Raw genomic sequence first — 21926 nt, 5'->3', positions numbered from 1 at the left:
GGACAGTTTCAAAGGCTCCATCCAGGAGACTCAGCGCACAGAGCCTGACTCTCCAGCCCCTCCCTGCCCTGCCTCCAACCCTGAGCCTCACCTCCTCCCACTTCATCCCAGCTCTCCAGTCCCTCTCCTCACCACCCTGTCATGTCTAACCAGGTACACTGCCCTCCCTGCGTGCTGGGGGCAGAGGTGGGCGCACTCCCCTCTCTCCCTCCTGCAGCAGACCCAGGGTTCTTCTCCTGGGTCAGCCACTGTCCAGTTCTGACCTCAGACAAGTTGCTCTTCCTCTCTTTGTCTTGGCTCTGCACTGCAGATTCCCCAGCTGTAAAATGGGTGGTGAGGAAAATGCTTTTCTCATGGCTGAGACTGAAGGATTTAGGGAACACAAAGTGCTTTGAGTAGTGTCTGATGTGACTTAAACACGTGTGAATGTTTAGTGCCCCTCCCATCACTAACCTCATCCTCATCCTTATTATTACGCAAAGGCACTGGGGGTAGAAAATGAAGGCAAGGGAAGAAAACGGAAAAGTTTTGTGCGGAATATTTCACATTCAACAGCAACAGGGGGCAGAACACCCAGAACCTGCTGTCCAAGAAGAGAAGCAGATAATCTCAGCGTCAGAGTGGGCAGGAGGTTCTCTGTCAGGGCGGCAGCTGCACTGAGCCCCACCCCCTGGAGAAATGAGCTGAGCACGTGGCTGGGAGCCCGGCAGACACGCTTGTCCACGTGTCAGCGATGTGCTCACTCTGATGATGGTCGGAGAGCACGGATGGACCCTGGACATCCTGGGAACCCTGACAGCTGGTGATGAACACATCATAGCAGCAGAGACTGCACTGTGATTGCCCTGGAGCCGCCTGGGCTTCCACTCAGGATGATGAACCTGGTGATCTGCCCCTCCTTACAAAGCAGAAGGATCCGTCACAACATGAAAAGCTGCCCTTCAAGGTTCAGGAGAGACCATCCATTTTGTAGAGGCCCACAGGTCATTCTGGGCTGTCAGGTAATGCCCCACCTGAGAGCTTGGTGGTGCAAGTTTAATCTGCAGAGCCAAGGAAGAGGCCCCACCCATAATAATGACACTGCAGGACTGGAATTCTACAGTCCCTCCAGTTCATGTGCTGAAGTCCTAACCCTCTGGACCACAGAATGGGACAGTCCATGGAAATAGTATGGTGGTTACACTTACAGTTAGTTACCATGAGGTCCTATTGCAATGGGTGGACCCCATCCAGCAGGACTGGTTGTTATTTGTTGAAAGGTGAAGAGGTGCCTAAAAGAACCAGGCCAAGCAGAGTTACTAGCAGAGGTTTATTAAGAGCACCTGCAGCGGCACCTGCAGCTCCGTGGGTAGGGCACCGGCCACATACACCAAGGCTGGCGGGTTTGAACCCAGCCTGGGCCAGCTAAACAACAACGACAACTTCAACAACAAAAAGCATAGCTGGGCATTGTGACAGGGGCCTGTAGTTGCAGCTACTTGGGAGGCTGAAGCAAGAGAATCACTTAAGCCCAAGAGTTGGAGATTGCTGTGAGTTGTGATGCCATGGCACTCTACTAAGGGCAACACAGTGAGATTCTGTCTCAAAAAAAAAAAGGAAAGGAAAGGAAAGAGAAAACCTGCAAGTAGATGGCTGCCACCAAAAGAATGGAAAATGACTGTTCTGCTGTTCCTTTGCTAAACCATCTCCGGCTGCCCTCTGTGCAGCAGCCCCACCGCTTTCTTCCAGCCAATTGGAGGCCATTCTCGGGGCTACTGTTCCATAAGGTACATCCCTGAGGTTGCACACACAACTGGCCCCTTCAGGAAGCCATCTCCGTGCTAAAGCTTTCAGACTGGCAGCTGTGTGGGGATCAAACCATTCATCCTGTCAGGGTCAAGGGTTGAACTCTGGGATGACAGTTTCCCTGTGCCCCTGCCCTGTACAAGGTGAGCCGTGGTGATGGCATCGAGAACTGGGATTGTCACCAGATGCACAGCCCTGTGCTGGGGTGACCCCTCCCTAAGGAACCCTTAGAAAACACCATTCAGAAAAGTCCCATCAAGATAAAAGAATGAGGGCGGCGCCTGTGGCTCAGTGAGTAGGGCACCGGCCCCATATGCCAAGGGTGGTGGATTCAAACCCAGCCCCGGCCAAACTGCAACCAAAAAATAGCCGGGCGTTGTGGCGGGCACCTGTGGTCCTAGCTGCTCTGGGAGGCTGATGCAAGAGAATCGCGTAAGCCCAAGAGTTAGAGGTTGCTGTGAGCCGTGTGACGCCACGGCACTCTACCCGAGGGCGGTACAGTGAGACTCTGTCTCTACAAAAAAAAAAAAAAAAAGATAAAAGAATGAAAGAAGGAAATGTCCCATCATTGTGTGATGGCAGACAGGGGCATCCTGACTGCACGGGCAGCTCTGAGTGTGATGTCGATGGGACGTGTTCATGGCCCTCACAAGGAGGGACACACAAGGTCTCGAGTCTTGTCCTGCTCCACAAGCACATTCTGCAGGTTCAAATGTGAGTCATCCCCGACCTCTGTAATATGCTGTCACTGCAGTGCTCAGACAGGGTCCCTGCCTCACACAGCTAGGCTGACCGATGACAGGGGCATTAAATGAGATGTCACGTGTTAAAAGCATAACACAAGGGGCAGTGAGAAGAAGCAGCAAGGGCCTCTGGTTTAGTCTTCAGGCCCTGTGTGGCCTCCCTGAGAAAGGGGCTTTTAAAAAGAACAAGGAAGGATAATTTAGTGTTAAACAGCTAAGGATGGTTCCCAGGAGAGAGATGAGGGGCAGGGAGCCAAGGTAATCTGTGGGGCAGTGGCAAGGTGTCTTCAATAGCTAACCTGCCTCCCTTTGGGCTCAGAAATGCTGGTTGCAGACTGAGCCTGACCCCACATCAGCCGGGCCAACCTCAAATTATTTGCATCCTGCAGTAACTCATAATCAGTCACCTCAACTGTCCTTCATTCTGTGATGGGAGGAAAGTGTAAAAGTCTCAGAAGATGAAAAGAGTGGCCCTGCCCCAGTAGGAAGTAGATAAAGATTGCTAGAGGCAGGGATCCCAAGGTGACACCCCTGAATTGTCCCCACGTGGACACTGAGCCAGCTGTCCATCATATATAGCTACCCTTGCTGAGCAGACCAAAAGTGTCTCTGAGCACACAGACCACAGGCAGGGACTGAGCCTTGGCTCCAAGTGGCCTCAGTGAGCTGATGCTCCCAAGCCCTCACTGTGCTACATGGAGGGACCACATGGCCTCAATCTTGAACTTCAGAGATGTCCCGTTCCAGGGAGGTGATGGGGAACCCTGGGCCAGGATGCAAGTTAGAAGCTCAGGAGGGGTCTGATCTCACCTCCTCAGCACACAGGAGTGTAAGGGGGACAAGGTCACCAGTGCTTGAAGGACTTTCCTCAGGTGAGTCTCACCCGTGCCTGTGTGAGGAGGGTGAAAGAGGCCCATCCACACAAACTCTGGTACCTGGAGGACCAGCAGGACCAGGCTGACCTGGGAGCTGGCAGACAGGCAGGGTCTCTGGCCACCAGACCTGCAGAGGCTGCATCTGCCTCTCAGCAAGACCCCTCAGGAGATCTGGGAGCTCATGGAAATTTCAGAAGCTCTGGTCTGAGGAGCTAAGAAAATTTCACCCCAAAGATGACTTCCGGCATAAAGAATATTTTGAATTAAAAGCCACTCAGGATCGGAAACCATTAGGAGGGGATTTCCCTCCATCTAATAAAACTGGACGGACCTGATCAAAAGATCAAAGTGGGGGCAACTGACTTCCTTTCCTCCCCCTCCCCTTCCTTTCCTCCCCCTCTCCTTCCTTTCCTCCCCTGTTCGGTGAGCAGAACCGGCCCAAATCATTTAAAACACAGCACCTGTCTCTCAGCTTAATGTACGAATCAATCTGTTTCCCCCACCGAGTCATCCTCCCTAGCACCCACTTTCTGCACCATGCTCCACATTCCCCCTTCTAAAAGGCATCTATAAAGGGGTCTGACCACCATTGAGCCCTTGGGTAATCACTCTTATGATTCTCCCCACGCACATGGTATTTGGTATAAACATCTCTTATTAATTGGCCTTAATTGTGAGTCGATGTTTCAGAGAACTTTCAGGGGGAAAAGGGCAAGTCTTCCTCTCCCTACAGGTCTAAGCCACAATAGAGAATCTCACTTCCTCCGCTTTTAAGAAGCCCAATGTTGGGGGCTACCGCAGCCCTACTCAAACCCTTCCCCTTCCCTTCCCCCTTTCCCTGCCCCTCTCCTCCTACGACAAAGGACCTCATTAGCCCCACCCCCAAGAGAGAAGTACAAACAAAAGGACCCTAACTTTCCTGGCAAGCTATGGAATTTGCCCAGCCCTCCAACCCAGGTAGGTCACCCTCACCTTTCAAAAACCTAGCCTGAGGGCAGCACCTGTGGCTGTTGGTAAGGCGCCAGCCCCATATACCAAAGGTGGCAGGTTCAAACCCAGCCCCGGCCAAACTGCAACCAAAAAATAGCCAGGCGTTGTGGCGGGCGCCTGTAGTCCCAGCTGCTCGGGAGGCTGAGGCAGGAGAATCGCTGAAGCCCAGGAGTTGGAGGTTGCTTTGAGTCCTGTGACATCATGGCACTCTACTGAAGGCGGTAAAGTGAGACTCTGTCTCTACAAAAAGAAAAAACAAAAAACCTGGCCTGAAATCTCCACTCCCTTCTCATCTCTAGGAGCTGTCACTTACACCATTCATCTGTGTGTCCCCCACGTCCTTCCTAGGTCCCTGGGTCTGGTGCTTAACTGCCCTGTCTTCATCACACTGAGCTTGATTGAGGGGCTAGACCCTGTCATGATGCATGAGAAATGTTTAACGTCCTCAGGGATCAACCAGCAAAAATGTGACTTCCCCTCCCCCTGCCTCTGCTCTGCTGGTCTGGAGGCGTCAGTGGCAGAGGAGGAGGCTTCCTCCAGGGGACACAGCTCTGAGGGCATTGAACTCACAGCTGAGAGCCCTGCTGTCCTTCAGGCTTTTTCTTGATCACTTAGATGTCACCCTCTGTCTGTCCTTTCACTCAGACCCTCTATCTTCAACTCACAGGACAGCTGGGCCTGCCAGCCCTAAATCCAGCCCTGCCCCACACTCTGCAGAGCTGCCCTGGAGGGCAGGAGGGACAGGCAGCCGGGAGTCTCAGGTCCAGGTGACCTGGGCAAGCCCTGCTCATGACTGTGTCCATAGACCTACTGGGGATGGAGGGAGAGGGTGACACAGATGGAGCGTGGGGTTTGTGTCTCACTTCCCCATCTGTCTGTGTCACTGTGGGATAATTACCACTGCTGTCCCATGACTGACAGTAATAGTCAGCCTCATCCTCGGCTTGAACCCCAGTGATGGTCAAGGTGACCGTTGTCCCTGAGCTGGACCCAGAGAACCTCTCAGGGATCCCTGAGGGCCGCTCCTTGTCCTTATACATCACCAGCACAGGGGACTGGCCCGGCTTCTGCTGGAACCACTGAGTGTATTTTTTTGCAAGTACATCTCCAGAGCAGGTGATGCTGGCTGTCCCTCCCAGTGACACTGACACTGAGGGTGGCTGTGTCAGCTCATCAGAGGCCCAGGAGCCTGGAAGAGAGGACAGGAGAAGGGCTTAAAGTTGAAGAAGCCATTCCCCAGGGTCCCACCCTGAGGCTGTGCTGCGCTGAACTCAGGGTCCAGAGAGGCTGGCTCAGAGTCCTGTGAGGACAGAGACTGGGGCAGAGTTTGGGAACAGCACCTGAGCAGAAAGTGAGGAAGGGGAGCAGGAGAGGGGTCCAGGCCATGGTGACACCCCCACAGCTCTGCCTCTGAGCCCACAGCACAGATGGGCTCCCCAGGCTTGTCTTATTCCCTCTCATGCCCTGTGTGTTTGGGGTTTATGCAAATTCATGTCCCATGGGCCTCCTCCTTGAGGGATGTCACTCAACCAGCTATGGGGTTAGCACAGGGACTGAGCAGCCAGGGGTGGGCTCCAGGTTCCTCCATCTGCTTCTCAGGACAACAAATCAGCCCTGGCCTCCAAGGCCTAAGATCACAGTCACCCTCCCGGGAAATGACCCCATGTCTACTGTCCCAACCGCCCTGGCTGTGGTGTGTCCCGGGCCAGGCTCAGCAGCGCTGTGCCCCTTCCAGGAGCCTGGCCATGGGACTGAGCTGGGAGCAGCCGAGATGACAGATCATGCCTGAGCCAGCATGGGAGGACCCTAGGAATCATCTTCCTCCTTCTCCAACTGTCCCTGTGGCCCCAACTCACTTAGGTCAGACCCTGGTCATGTTGTCTATATACTGTTTGGTGTCATTAGGATTATTCTGAATCACTTACTACCAGGCTGTCTGTTGAATGACCACCCGCCTTTGTGGTTTCATCACTGCTCCTAGTCTCACTGCACACGTGGTGTGGCTCCTTCTGTGCCCTCCCCATCTCCACCAAAAACTAACCTTTGTCCCTGAGAGCACACATAGTGAGCATAAGACAGAGTCAGTCAGGCTAGGGCCGACACGACACGGCTGGTCCGGTCGGTTTTAGATCGTACCTGACTTTCACCTCATGTCTCCCATTCTTATTGTTTGGTAAATTCAGCTTTAATCTGAAAGTGTATATTTGAGTAGTTTAGGTAAATTGATTTAAAAGATTAAGTTTTAAATTGGAATGTTGTTATATGGGTCATGGGCTACGCTGACTATTGTTTGTTATGGGTTGGGGGTTATGATGATCACGATTGTTTAAGACAAGTGTTAATTCCTGTTGCTGAAGATAAGGGTTAGTATAGTTCTTACTTTTAACTTTTATGTATAAAACTGTGAGTTTGGCCACCCTGAGATACCATCTAACCCCAGTGAGAATGGCCCACATCACAAAACCTCAAAACTGCAGATGCTGGCGTGGATGTGGAGAGAAGGGAACACTTTTACACTGCTGGTGGGACTGCAAACTAGTACAACCTTTCTGGAAGGAAGTATGGAGAAGCCTCAAAGCACTCAAGCTAGACCTCCCATTTGATCCTGCAATCCCATTACTGGGCATCTACCCAGAAGGAAAAAAATCCTTTTATCGTAAGGACACTTGTACTAGACTGTTTATTACAGCTCAATTTACAATCGCCAAAATGTGGAAACAGCCTAAATGCCCACCAACCCAGGAATGGATTAACAAGCTGTGGTATATGTATACCATGGAATACTATTCAGCCATTAAAAAAAATGGAGACTTTACATCCTTCGTATTAACCTGGATGGACGTGGAAGACATTATTCTTAGTAAAGCATCACAAGAATGGAGAAGCATGAATCCTATGTACTCAATTTTGATATGAGGACAATTAATGACAGTTAAGTTCATGGCGGGGGGGGGAAGCAGAGAGAGGGAAGGAGGGAGGGGGTGGGGCCTTGGTGTGTGCCACATCTTCTGGGAGCAAGACATGATTGCAAGAGGGACTTTACCTAACAAATGCAATCAGTGTAACCTGGCTTATTGTACCCTCAATGAATCCCCAACAATTAAAAAAAAAAAAAGTTGCACAACTACTTCATTTACCACCAGGAAGAAAAAAGCATAGCCGTTGCAATAGGCCATTGATTACAAAATACATCCTGATTGTTAAAATATGGGGGAAAGTATACTTAAAATCAGTAATAATTGGTATAATTGAGGAGTGAGGGTTTACTAAAACAGATATTTCTGAAAAATAAAAAAATATTCAGCTATTTAAAAAAATGGTGAGTTTACATCCTTTGTATTAATCTGGATGGAAGTGGAAGACATTATTCTTAGTAAAGCATCACAAGAATGGAGAAGCATGAATCCTATGTACTCAATTTTGATATGAGGACAATTAATGACAATTAACGTTATGGGGGGGAAACAGAAAGAGGGAAGGAGGGAGAAGGGGTGGGGCCTTGGTGTGTGCCACACCTTCTGGGGGCAAGACATGATTGCAAGAGGGACTTTACCTAACAAATGCAATCAGCGTAACCTGGCTTATAGTACCCTCAATGAATCCCCAACAATTAAAAAAAAAAAACCAAAACTGTGAGTTTGGGCTAGGCGCCCATAGCACAGTGGTTATGGCGCCGGCCACATGCAACAAGGGTGGCGGCTTCGAACCTGACCCAGGCCTGCTAAATAACAATGACAACTGCAACAAAAAATAGCTGGGTGTTGTGGCGGGTGCCTATGGTCCCAGCTACTTGGGAGGCTGAGGCAAGGGAATTGCTTAAGCCCAAGAGTTTGAGGTTGCTGTGAGCTGTGATACTACAGAGCTCTACCGAGGGTGACATAGTGAGACTGCCCCCCGCATAAAAAAGAAAAACCTGTGCGTTTGGAAATGGAAAAACAGAACAGTCTCAGAAACGCTACTCTTATGCTTTCCAGAATCTCTACCCTTCTGACAAATAAAGATTGGTGGACCTATCCCTGCCCTACATATTTGCTGACAGTGACAGGCACCCAGACAGTCTTAGCCCAGTAACATCATCTCAGCTCTTTATTTTTTTTTCTCATCAATGTTTTATGTAAACTTGGAAAAAGCACCAGAAACCCACCTGACTGAAGACGAAGTCTTAGGCCTGATGTTCACTGCGAGGGTCCCAGAATCACTGTCTCTGCACAGGGCATGTGGACTGGAGGGAAAGTGAACAGTAGTCCCTTAACTGAGGGGGATCTGTCACTGCACTGACAGGCCCCACTGGGCAGCTCCAGCTGCTTCTCCAGGCTGCAGCTCTGCCGCCCCCTGCTGGGGGAGGACACTCGGAGCAGGAGCTTCCCTCCCCCAGGGTCCCCCCACAGCACCTGCCACCTGAGAGACTGGGCACCAGGGAGTCCAGCCTCACTATGTGCCAGTGTGACCCACCAGCCCTGTGTAGGCCATCACAGAGTGGGTCATGTGCTGTGTGTCAGGAGCCAGGCAGATGTGGTTTCTGTAACCCCATGTGAGTATAGAAATTCCCTTCTCTGATCCTTGGTTTATGAGAGAAGGAAGAGCGTGCTGACTTGTGGGATGTCAGAGCTAAGGGGCTGGAATGATTCTCTGGGGCCTTATGCTTTTTTTTTTTTTTTTTTGTAGAGACAGAGTGTCATTTTATCGCCCTCGGTAGAATGCCATGGCATCACACAGCTCACAGCAACCTCCAACTCTCCAACTCCTGGGCTTAGGCGATTCTCTTGCCTCAGCCTCCTGAGTAGCTGGGACTATAGGCGCCCACTACAGCACCCAGTTAATTTGTTGCAATTTGGCGGAGGCTGGGTTTGAACCTGCCACCCTCGATATATGGGGCCAGCGCCCTACCCGCTGAGCCACAGACGCCGCCCAGCTTTATGCTCTTGTGAAGACAAGTAACAGACTGCATTTGTGCAGCACTTTTCCTGCTGGATATGGATGTGACAGTTGGAGCTGCAGCAGCCACTCTGACATTTGAAGTCAACAATAATGACAGTAAATCCAGCATGGCAAGGACAATAGAATAAAAGTGAGAACTATCCTGGGTCTCCATGGAATGACTGAGGATTTGGAAAACATTGTCCATCATTAGAGAAAAACCAACTCCCCTGTTTTCCTGTCACTGTTTTCCATGTGTAACTTTCTACAGTAAAACAGCATTCCTTCGCCATTTGGAACATTTTGACCACAAATAAATCACTTAATACAAATAATGATAGATAAAAACCCTCTGGTGGTAGGTGCTATGCAGATAACTAATGAGGTATTAGACAGAAGACGGTAATCAGTTGTGCTGTCACTAGAGACTGAGGAGCCTCCTGAACAGGTGTCCCTGCAGGTGCTCTCAGCATGGAAAGCAGCAGCAGTGATGGGAAATGTGGGGAAGAGCCTGGTGAGTATGAGGATCTGAAAGGACACGGCAACCTGAAGGGGGTCTGAGGTTCAAAACAGTTCAGGCCCACTGTGCTATTTTCTATAAGTTAAGAATTTGGTGCAGGAGTGATGTGTAGTCGGGTGTTGTATGGGTCGGAGGCTCAGGTAATAAATCAGGATTTGGGCAGCTGCTTAGCACATATGGGGACCTCCAGGAGGCTACTTGGGGACAAGGACAGATGAGACACGACTGGGGCCAGCCCAGCCCTGTAGTCCGACCCTAGCTCAGCTGGGGCTGGACACGCTCCTGGGAGGGGTCCTGGCCTATCCATCCTGTGCTCACTGGGCAGCCCTGTGGAGACTTCAGCTGCCCTTACATCCCTTCTCTCCTCTGATCATCCACACCTTTATCTAAATCTGAGTTGGGCTCCCTTTAGGGTGTTTAGATTGCAGAGATTTGTCAGTTAACAGCAAACTGCTACCTTTCCATTGAAAGTATTTTTTCCAATCTGGATCTGGTAGTTCATGCCTGTAACACTAACAGACTGGGAGGCCAAGGCAGGTGGATCACCTGAGCTCAGGAGTTTGAGACCAGCCTGAACAAGAATCAGGCTCCCTCTCCACTAAAAATAGAAAAAGTAACTGGACTATAGGTGGACCTATAGTCCCAGCTACTTGAGAGGCTGAGTCAGGCGAACCCATGAGTTTGAGGTTGCTGTGAGCTATGATGCCACAGCACTCTAACCTGGGCGACAGAGACCCTATCTCAAAAAAAAGAAAGTACTTTTCCTTTTTTCTCCAGATTCACACAAGACAGAACATTTCCTCCCTTCCCCCAGAAACATTGGTCCAGATGACACAAGGCACAAGGAGCTGCAGCCCTTCTAAAAATCAAAGCAGGGTGAGCAAGGGTCCCAGCTCCCAGCTCCGTCATTTTCTGAAGAAGAGGGCTGAGTTGGGTGTGGAGTCAAAGGCTGTCACATTTTTTTTTTTTTTTTGGCCGGGGCTGGGTTTGAACCCACCACCTCCGGCATATGGGACCAGCACCTACTCCTTGAGCCACAGGCGCTGCCCGGCTGTCACATTTTAATGGAATCCAAGCTGGGACCTTGAGGATGAAGCTCCAAGTCCTATCAGCTCAGGCTGTACACCTGTGTTGGGATTTTTGAAGTTATTGCACTGAATCTGCTGGTCAGATTAGGGGTCATTGTCATTAATCTTAGGTCTTCTGATCCAAAAAAAAATAATTTTTTTCTAGTATTTAGATCTTCTTTGGTTATTTTCAACAAATTTTGTACTTTATATATGTAATAACTTCTTTGTTAAGTGTATTTGTAAATTATTTTATAGTATTGTGAAAGCAAGTGTTTTCATCATTTCATTTTCAGATTGTTCATTACAAGTGTGTAAGAATACAGTGCTACAGTGGCTCGGCGCCCGTAGCACAGTGGTTACAGCACAAGCCATATGCACCGAGTCTGGCAGGTTTGAACCCAGCCCGGGCCTGCTAAACAACAATAATAATTGCAACAAGAAAACAGCCAGGTGGGCGGCACCTGTGGCTCAGTGGGTTGGGCGCCGGCCCCATATACCGAGGGTGGTGGGTTCAAACCCAGCCCTGGCCAAACTGCAACAACAACAACAAAAAAAAAAATAGCCAGGCGTTGTGGTGGGCACCTGTAGTCCCAGCTACTTGGTAGGCTGAGGCAAGAGAATCGCTTAAGCCCAAGAGTTTGAGGTTGCTGTAAGCTGTGACCACTACAGCACTCTACCAAGGGCGACAGAGTGAGACTCTGTCTCAAAAAAGAATACAGTGAATTTTACAGTTTACTCTTTTGGGTGTAAAACACTCACCATATAAAATTTGCTATCTGCATTTATAAATGTAAAGGTCAATGGTATTAAATAGTATATTTTATATCTGCCTATTAGTTTTGGATTCTATATCTTTGCTGAGTTTTTTCTTTTTTTTTTTTTTTGGTTTTTGGCCGGGGCTAGGTTTGAACCTGCCACCTCCAGCATATGGGACGGGCGCCCTACTCCTTGAGCCACAGGCGCCACCCCTTTGCTGAGTTTTTATGTTATTAATTCTAATTATTTTTAATGGTTTAACTGGATTTTCTGTTTCGAAGAAAGTGTTATCTGCAAATACAGCCTTAACTTTTTTGTTAGTCTCACTCTGTTGCCCAGGCTAGACTGTAGGGGTATCATTACAACTTACTGCCATCTCAGATACCTGGGCTCAAGCCATCTCTTTTGCCTCTGCTTCCCAAGTACCTGGGACTACACATGTGTAGGACCACACCTGGTTAATTTTTTCTGTTTTTGGTAGACAGTCTCACTATTGCTCAGGCTGGTCTCAAACTCCTAGTGTCAACTAATTATCCTGCCTCAGCCTCCCAAAGTGCGAGGATTACAAGCATGAGGCCCTGTGCCCGGCCCATGCTTCCTTTTTAACGTAGGTGCTTTTCATTTCTTTTCTTTACTTTGTGGGACCAACTGGAACCTCATTGCATCATCGCATGCCATATGGAATGGAAGCAACACTAGTGGAATTCTTTTATTTTTCCAGGTTTTAAGGGAAAACATTCAGTTACCATTAAGTATGATGTCAGCTGTGTGCTGTAGAAGTCAGTTATGGGGTTGAGCAAGTCCTCTTGTATTACTGGCTTGTTGAGGGTTTTTTAGCATGAAAGTGTGTGTGATTTTCCAGGGTCCCTCTTCTGCATCCAGGAAGATGACAACATGATTTCTGTTTTTGATTCTATTGATATAATATATCCCATTAGTTCAGTTTTGGGTATTAAACCAACCTTGCCTTCTTCACATAAAGACCACTTCATCATAGCGTGAAACTCCTTTTATGTGATGCTCGATTGGTTTGTGAGTATTTTATTGAGATGTAGGGGGTCTTAGTTTTCTTGTGAAGTCTTTGTCTGGTTTTGGTATCACAAGCCTGGGTAAAAGCTTGTGTCTATAAGTCACTGGACACTTACACTGGTGCAGTGAAAAGAATGAAAAAATAGTAATTCTTCTTCATCAGCCTCGTCAGAATCTTCCATATGCCCAGACCAAACCTCCTCCTCCTGCTCATACTTTGTCTTCAAAAATCAGAAATATGGGGGTTGAATACGAGTGTAGAACAGAAACCCTAACAAAATGTCAAGTAGGTGTACATCAAATAGAACCAGAGAGAGAAAGGATATTACCATTCCTCCGGATCCTCTCTGCTTCTAACCCACGTGGTCCCCTGAGGTACAGGCATGAAATTCTCTCTGCAGAGTTACGACTGCCCATGTGTCCAGTGGAATTTTTCCACTTCTGATAGTCCATGGAGATCACTGTCCTCAGCCACACCCTATCCCATGTGCAATTCATTAAGCCTACAGTTATGACATCTCTCCTGGGCACCAGAAATTTCAAATGGGCCAGGTGGGGAGCGCTCATAGCTCAGTGGCTAGGGCACCAGCCACATACACTGAGGCTGGTGGGTTCAAACCCAGCCCGGGCCTGCTAAACAACAATGACAACTGCAACAACAACAACAACAACAAAAATAGCCAGGCATTGTGGTGGGCGCCTGTAGTCCCAGCTACTTGGGAGGCTGAAGCAAGAGAATTGCTAAGCCCAAGAGTTTGAGGTTGCTGTGAGCTGTGACACCACGGCAGTCTATCCAGGGTGACAGCTTGAGACTCTGTGTCAAAATAAATAAATAAAATAAAATAAAATAAAATGAGCCAGGTCTTCAGTCTTTGCCAGGCCTCAGACAGCCTGTTAGAATGCGGGGACATCTCATCTCCAGATCCAGAGAATATCCAGCCCCTGAGGCCTCCCCTGGGCTGGTTCTACCTCCAGAGATGAGGGATTCCAGTAAGACTTGGCCTTCTGAGGCCTCTCTGTCCTCTCCTGTATGATGTGCAATTACATCTGGGCCCGTGTATTTCATGCTTGCTAATAACTTAGTACATAGCAGCAGTCGACATATATGTGAGGAAAAGTAATGAAAGAAGGAAATGATCCATAAGTTTCTTACAAATGAGTTATTCTTATAATCACAGTGGCTTCTGTTTTCCTAATTCAGAGCCCACAGAAGGAAGAGAAATGCAGGGAGGGGTTCACGGTGTAGACTCTTGAGGACACCTGGACGTGGGGATGAGTGTTCACTCCAACAGCTGAGATCCCTGAGGGAACTCTCAGAAGGCAGTGTTATATGTGTGTTATAGCAGATGTGCAAATAACGGCCTACAGGATCAGAGAGAAACAGAGGGGAGAGAGAGAAGAGTGAGGAGAGAGACAATGTCAAAAATGAATGGAATTCTGGTCCCCTGACCCCAATTCCAAGCATTTTTTTTTTTTATTGTTAAATCATAGCTGTGTACATTAGTGCAATCAAGGGGTACAATGTGCTGGTACAATCTGAAATATTCTCATCAAACTGTTCAACATAGCCTTCATGGCATTTTCTTAGTTATTGTATGTAGACATTTGTATTCTGCATTTAGTTAAGTTTCGCCTGTACCCATTCTAAGATGCACCATAAGTGTGGCCCCACCCATTGCCCTCCCTTCCCCTTCCTTGGCCTTTTCCCCATAGTCTTGTGCTATAGTTGGGTTATAGCCTTCATGTGAAAGCTATAAATTAGCTTCATAGTAGGGCTGAGTACATTGGATACTTTTTCTTCCATTTCTGAGATACCTTGCTAAGAAGAATATGTTCCAGCTCCATCCACCAAGCATTTTTCTTAAGGAAGAAAGACAACGTGAGCCAGCACGGTGTGTGTCCCAGTCTTTCTTTGTCCATGTCATAGGCCAGCTTTGTTCTTGCCCCACATGAGGTCATCCTTGGCCTGTCGCTTGCTGATGGTCACGGGGGTAGGCTGTGTGTCAAGTAATGATACAAACAATGGGTCAACATGACAGGGGAGGTCTGTTACCCCAAGACATCCCAGATTCGGCAGGTACCATGATGGAGTAGAGATGTCCATTCCTTGTCCTAAATAGCTGAAGACGTCTGCACCATGGCCCAAGCACCCCCCAGGACATAGAACCTGCAACAAAGGACAGAGAGGCCATCAGAGTCCCAGGAGCTCAATTCTACAATCCCTCCACAGTGTCCCAATCCCAGGGCAGCCTAGGACCTGTGGGGGCTGAGCCTGAGGGCAGGTCCAGGGAGGTTACACCTGTGCAGAGAATGTTAGGAGAGGGGCACAGGCCACAGTGGAGACACACTGAAGCTCTGCTTCCTGGGCCACAAGTAGAAGCAGGAGCCTCTCAGATGTATGTCCTAGTTAAGGGCTCATTAGTACCTGTGTCTCCCTCAGGTTACTTGGAGCCAGGCCTGCACCTTAAGAGGACAGATGAACTATCCTAACATGCCAGTCGGGGGAGGGACCCTGAACACCTGTTGACTCTCTGCAGGCCTGGTGTTCTCAGGTTCAGCTTCTTCCAGGGCCTTCCCCACTGTGACCCTGCTGCCACCTTCCGGTAATGAATCCCCTTTCTCAGGGAGGAACCCAGCACTGTCCAATACTGATACGATGTGAACCTCCTGGGATCATTCAATTTCTATGTACTATGTTAAAAATTTAATAAAAGGCCAGGTACTATGGCTCATGCCAGATCTCTGGGAGGCCAAGGCAGGTGGATTGTTTGAGCTCACGAGATTGAGACCAGCCTGAGCATGAGTGAGATTCCGTCTCTTCTAAAAATGAAAAACAAAGAAAGAAGGCTTACTTGAGGCCAGGAGTTTGAGGTTGCTGTGAGCTATGATGCCACAGTACTCTCTAGAGAGCAACAAAGTGAGACTCTGTCTCAAGGGAAAAAAATTTAAGGAAAAAAGAAATTAATTAATTAAATTAATATGTTTATTTAGCCCAATATTGAAAATATTATTTACACATGTAAAGCAAATATCCTCTCTAAGATATATTCCATTTTTTAATATTAAATCTTTGAAATGCTAATGGTGCTGCCTGTTTATAAAACATCTTACCTTGGATACAAAATTTTATCTCAAAAATACTTCATATTCATTTAGATATCATAACATTTACAATTAACAAGGTAGAGTTACACACCCAAGATTTTCCAATCATACTTAAAAGTCTTCCCATAGCTGAACTGAATACTAAAATAGCATTTCCCTTCAGTACATATGTGAACACTGGCAAATAGGGACTCATGTTTCCTACAAGAATTGACTGAATGTATTTCAAAAGCATATGATTTTCAAAAACAGTACATTTGCCCAAGTTAAGTATATCCACTGACTCTTGGGTATACTCAATCTATTTTTTTTTTAAATAAAGAATTTTTTTTATTATTTTACTCTTTCAGCTGTGAGGTCCAAGGAAACGCAAGTTCGTGGAAATTAGAAATTATATGAAGAAAGAAAGCAAAACTCAGATAAGACCAGCTTTAGAGGTTGCATGGCATCAGCAGAATGTGATTGGAGTGATTCTTGGCCTTCTCAGTTTGCCAAGACAGGTGAATCATTTGGTGTAGACCACGTAACAATTTCTGTGGTAACTGTCTAGGTTGAAGAGAATTGTCATAGAATGGTGGAGCCCAAACAACTGAAATGTTTACAGCACACAAAGCAAAACAGTCAATGTTACTGGGTGATACAGATGATTCATCCTTAAACTAATTAGTAAACCAGAGTCAATTCCATTATGCAGCATTACAAACATCCTGTCATTCCTTCATTGGTCATTCATTCATGCATGCATTCAATGAGTATTTTTTAAGCACCTACAGTGTACCAGGAGACACTGTGTTAAATGCTGGAGTTACAAACATTTAAGCTCATACTCTGCCCTCAAGGAGCTCCCGATCTCATTGTGCAGAGACGTGGAGGTGAAGAATGACAATGCGTCCTGAGAAGGGCTAATAAGACGTCTGTCCACAGTAAGACACAACCACAGGCCTCACTCTACCATGGAGTCCATGGAAAAGGTATGAAATGTTCTTCCTTCTCTTTGGAATATAATGCTTGACGTAGCTTTGGTTACTGTCCTTCAGTTCCAGCGTTGCAACAGAGAATCAGGGCAATACAACAAGTTATAGTAGATTCAGAAATGGTTGGCAGCTTCCCACCGCTAAACAGGCAGGGGAGGTTGTGCAGCGGGGGCTGACTACTGCTGAACCTCTCACCCTGTGCCCACCCAGCAAACAGTTGAGGAGCTACCACATGCTCCACCCCAACCTGTGTCCTCCACCAAGGCTGCCCAGATGGGTTGTTCTACCCTCGGCATGTACCCTCAACGGCTGGTCCCACTTGGCCAAACACAGGTCTATGCCCTGGGGTCTTTGCAAAGAGAAATTTCCTTATTGTCAACTTTCAAAGCTAAGCCCCTAACATATTGAGGGCAACTTCTTTTTTTTTTTTTTGAGACAGAGCTTCAAGCTGTCACCCTGGGTAGAGTGCCGTGGCATTACAGCTCACAGCAACCTCCAACTCCTGGGCTCAAGTGATTCTCCTGCCTCCGCCTCCCAAGTAGCTAGAATTACAGGCACCTGCCACAAAGCCCCGCTATTTTTTGGTTGCAGCGTCATTGTTGTTTGGCTGGCCCGGGCTGGATTCGAACCCGCCAGCTCAGGTGTATGTGGTTGGCGCCTTAGCTCCTTGAGCCACAGGTGCCGAGCCCAACTTCTTCTTCTAGAATTACTTGCTTTTCTTTTTTCTTTCTTTCTCTCTTTTTTCTTTTTTTTTTTTTTTTTAGAGACAGAGTTTCACTTTGTCGCCCTCGGTAGAGTGCAGTGGGATCACAGCTCACAGCAACCTCCAGCTCTTGGGGTTAGGCGATTCTCTTGCCTCAGCCTCCCAAGTAGCTGAGACTACAGGCACCTGCCACAATGCCTGGCTATTTTTTGTTGCAGTTTGGCCGGGGCTGGGTTTGAACCAGCCACCCTCTATATATGGGGCCAGCGCCCTACTCGCTGAGCCACAGGCGCTGCCCTAGAATTACTTGAAAGATTTGTCTTTCATAATTTGGGTGCAAAGGTGGAATCTGTAAGTCATGCTTAGCACAAAGGGCCTGACTGAAATTTCCTATAGTGTTGAGGACATTCAGCCACAGCAACAGCACCCTGCACCCAGAAACTTGGGTCACTCCTTGATCCTTGTCTCACTCGGACCTTTACTGTCTTTGACATGTTTATTGGCATAAAAGGAATTTGAGACAGGAGTTTCAGCTTCTGAGTCAGCCTCTATCTCAAGTCATGCCAGTGACAATAAAGGACAGTTTTAGAATTTCTCATCAGCATTGCTGGATCCATCCCACCAGGCATCACACCCATGACGGACTGCCCATTGGCAGCCAGGGTAGCATTTCCCAGCCTTTTGGCTAAGACTGAGTGGAGCATCCAGGGTGAAAGCTGCACTGGGAACATGGAGAAATGAGGAGGGAGGATTTAAAAACCGAGATCTTCTGTATTTACTTGCAGTTACTGTGCATAGCAGTACAAAATCCACTCAACAGAAGCATTTTGCTTAGTTCAGCTAAAAAAAATCTGAGTATCTTAGTGTTAATCTATAAACTACATCTTTATGATGTGGGTATGTGACCGTTATAAATTCAATTTATAAATGCTTTCACAATACAAAATTATACAGTTCATTCTCAAAAAATGAAATTTTAAAAATGCATATCCCTTGATTTTACTTTGTAATAAATGTACTAGAAGTTCTCATTTAAGTGTGTTTCCATAAATCACTCACGCACAAAGAAAAAAACAACAGAATCTGTACAAAAATAATTGCTCTCCAATTTCTGTAACACCTTATCTTTTCCATATATGAATTTTTTTTATTTCTTTTTTTTTTTTTTCTTGCAGTTTTTGGCCAGGGCTGGGTTGGAACCCACCACCTCCAGCATATGGGGCCGGTGCCCTACTCTGTTGAGCCACAGGCGGCGCCCCATATATGAATTTGTTAATAAAAAAGTGTCCACTTAGAAAATTATGAACACGTGGCTACAATGTCATGTATTTCTCTAGGAAAACATACCTTTGAAAAGGTGTGTTGGGACACCTTTTTCCAAGAATTTCCAAGAATTCCAACTATTGGGAATTCTTAATGCATTTCAAGTCCTGGATGTGCCACAGATGCAGTCTAATCAGGGCCGCCTCAAAACCCTGCCTGTCCTCTGTACCACTTCTAGAAATTCTCTGTGACATTCACTGAGTGGGATATAATTCTTCTTTCTTCAAATGTCACCATTGATTTCTGTGGCTATCCTTAGGGTGATGCCCTGGAAATGGTGGATGAATGTTAAGAAGTAGAAAATAAAACCAAAGGCCTCTGTGCATTCACAGATCACACTCACTACGTGATACTTATAAGCCTTTTCTTTTGGATGCCACTCCAGCTTGGTTTATAGAAATTAGTGAAGCACGGGGCAGAGCCTCTGGCTCAAGGAGTAGGGCACCGGTCCCATAGGCCGGAGGTGGTGGGTTCAAACCTAGCTCCAGCCAAAAACCAAAAAAAAAAGAAATTAATGAAGCACGGGCAATCGTGGGGACGACAGCCAGGCAGGAAATGGTAGAAATGGCCATCCGTATGTGGCACGTCAAGAGGCTGTTCCACTGGGGACATAATTTGTAAGAGATGATGGATTGTAGGAACATGTACAGAACACCTCACACAAAACCAAAAGGGCGCCCCCGTCGTGGTCCACCAGCACAGCTAACTCCTGAAAATTGGCAAGGATGCCCATTCTGATACATCCACCGATCCGAGAATTAATGACACCAAGTTAAAAACAGGAGTGCTGAAATAGCAGGGGGGTTTTTTTCTTTCTTTTTTTTTTTATTAAATCATAGCTGTGTACATTGATATGATCATGGGGCATCATTCACTAGCTTCACAGACCGTTTACCAAGTTTCACATATACCCTTGTAAGATGCACCGCTGGTGTAATCCCACCAATCCCCTTCCGTCTACCCACCTCCCCCCTCTCTCCCCTCCCTTTCCCCCTTCCCCCTATTCTTAGGTTGTAACTGGGTTATAGCTTTCATGTGAAAACCCTAAATTAGTTTCATACTAGGGCTGAGTACATTGGGTACTTTTTCTTCCATTCTTGAGATACTTTACTAAGAAGAATATGTTCCAGCTCCATCCATGTAAACATGAAAGAGGTAAAGTCTCCATCTTTCTTTAAGGCTGCATAATATTCCATGGTGTACATGTACCACAATTTATTAATCCATTCATGGTGAAATAGCAGGTTTGATTTTGCTTGTCCACTATTTTTATATCTTGTATACATTGTGGCTGCTCCAAGAAATGCAGAGAAGTTTATCATAAATCCAAAAATACCACTCTCTGGAGGTGTTGTTCCTGTATCACTGATGTAAAGGAGAAGGGGTTGACGTGCCTGGACAGCATGGCAACCACGTAGGAGATGACTAAGGCGGCAGAGGACCAGGTCACCAGGAGGAAGGGGACGAAGGCCACTCTGCCCAGAAAGCACAGCATCGCGCCGCCGCCGCCGCTGGGGGGCGCTGTGCTTGGCAGGGCCGCGCTGGTTGCTGTGGGGCTGCCCGGGGGCCGTGCACTTGTCGGCGGCCAGGGCGCGGACCCTACTCAATCTATTAACACTGAAATTAATGGAAATCGCATAATTTGAGGAACAACTGTAAACTTATCCATTCTAGCAAAGTGTTCTCCCCAAATGAGGGCAGTGTTTGTACCTAATTTACCCAATACTGTTGGTTACCCTTGAAATAGTCTGCGTATTTTTCATGTTAGAAAAATACAGTATCTTGTACCCTCAATGAATCTCCAACCATAAAAAAAGAAAAATACAATAAATTAAGACAATAGATTTATGTTATTTAAAAATCCATTTTTATGTAAATTCTCATTCCTCTACCTGAGGATGACAAATAATCTTTGTCTTCACTTGATCTTCAAATGTACTTTATTTCCTTGCCCTGGATATCACAGAGGACACACTGGACTAGGTGTTGTTTTTCTGGTGATTGATTATGGACTCTCTGACAAGTGCGCTTCTGGTGTCAGGAAACTTGAACAACAGTTAACACCCGTGAACATCTGTGACCTCCCCCAGGAGTACCCATGGGATCTGCAAGGGAGCACAGCATCCTTTTCCTCACTGTCTTCTTTTCCTTCCAGCAGGCGCTTAGGTGGGTGCCGGCTCACAGCTCTTACAGGCGTGCAGAGAATGACTGCAACTTCTGCACCACACAGCTGTCAGCTGAGTCTGCTGTAGAAACCTGAGCACAAATGCATTCAGCGTGCTCTGTCCGGTGGGAGGAATAAAAGTCTCTTTATTTGATACTTCCAATAAACCCAGCTTCTCTTATTTGATACTTCCAATAAACTTCCATTGCACAGATGGCCTACCACCTATCATGTTCCCAGCAGTTTTTTCAAATATATCCTAAATTCTCCTTTGAAAAAATATAAGAGAGTCAAATATAACTATGCCACACACTGTACACTTCAGGCTGTATTTCTTTGCAGAGTTCAGTGTCCCTGGGCTCTGAAGTCCCCCACGTACTGTTTCTTGTCTCTTCCATTACGTAACTCATCTGTAGCTTAAGAATACATGAGCAATCTTTCAGATTGTGAACTAATTATCATTAGACATTGGCTCAGCTCCTGTGTTCAATGGGTAGGGCCCTGGCCACATGCATTGGGGCTGGTGGGTTCGAACCTAGCCCGGGCCAGCTTAACAACAATGACAAGAAAAACAAAAAATAGCCAGGTGTTGTGGCGGGAGCCTGTAGTCCACGCTACTTGGGAGGATGAAGCAAGAGAATCACTTAAGCCCAAGAGTTTGAGGTTGCTGTGAGTTGTGACACCACAGCACTTTACTGAGGGTGACATACTGAGACTCTGTCTCAAAAAAAAAATTGTCATTAGACATTGTGAACAAAGTCATGATGCTCACAACAGGCAATTTAAGGTAATGCTCATTGAGTGGGCAGTTTACTTGTTGGTCTAATGGAAGATCTTTCACTCTTTGTAAAATATCTTTTAACACATTTCCACATATGTTATATAATTTCTACAACGAAATTATAAACTTTTCCACCTCTCAACATAAACATAGATTTCTAAAAGAGGTGCAGGAACCTGAATTGAACACAA

At 47.0% G+C, this 21926-nt stretch overlaps 1 pseudogene and 1 gene segment (V, D, J or C); both read right to left on the bottom strand.

Annotated features, from left to right (window-relative positions):
- LOC128584904 (probable non-functional immunoglobulin lambda variable 1-50) overlaps window positions 1–21926 on the bottom strand; it is a 685263-nt gene that overhangs the window by 116791 nt on the left and 546546 nt on the right.
- On the bottom strand, window positions 19014–20285 carry LOC128584906 (DNA damage-regulated autophagy modulator protein 1-like; annotated as a pseudogene).

This window comes from Nycticebus coucang, chromosome 4, assembly GCF_027406575.1.
Source record: "Nycticebus coucang isolate mNycCou1 chromosome 4, mNycCou1.pri, whole genome shotgun sequence".
Taxonomy (NCBI): domain Eukaryota; kingdom Metazoa; phylum Chordata; class Mammalia; order Primates; family Lorisidae; genus Nycticebus; species Nycticebus coucang.
The sequence above is the reverse complement of the archived record's forward strand: the minus strand, read 5'-3'. Positions and strand labels throughout refer to the sequence as shown.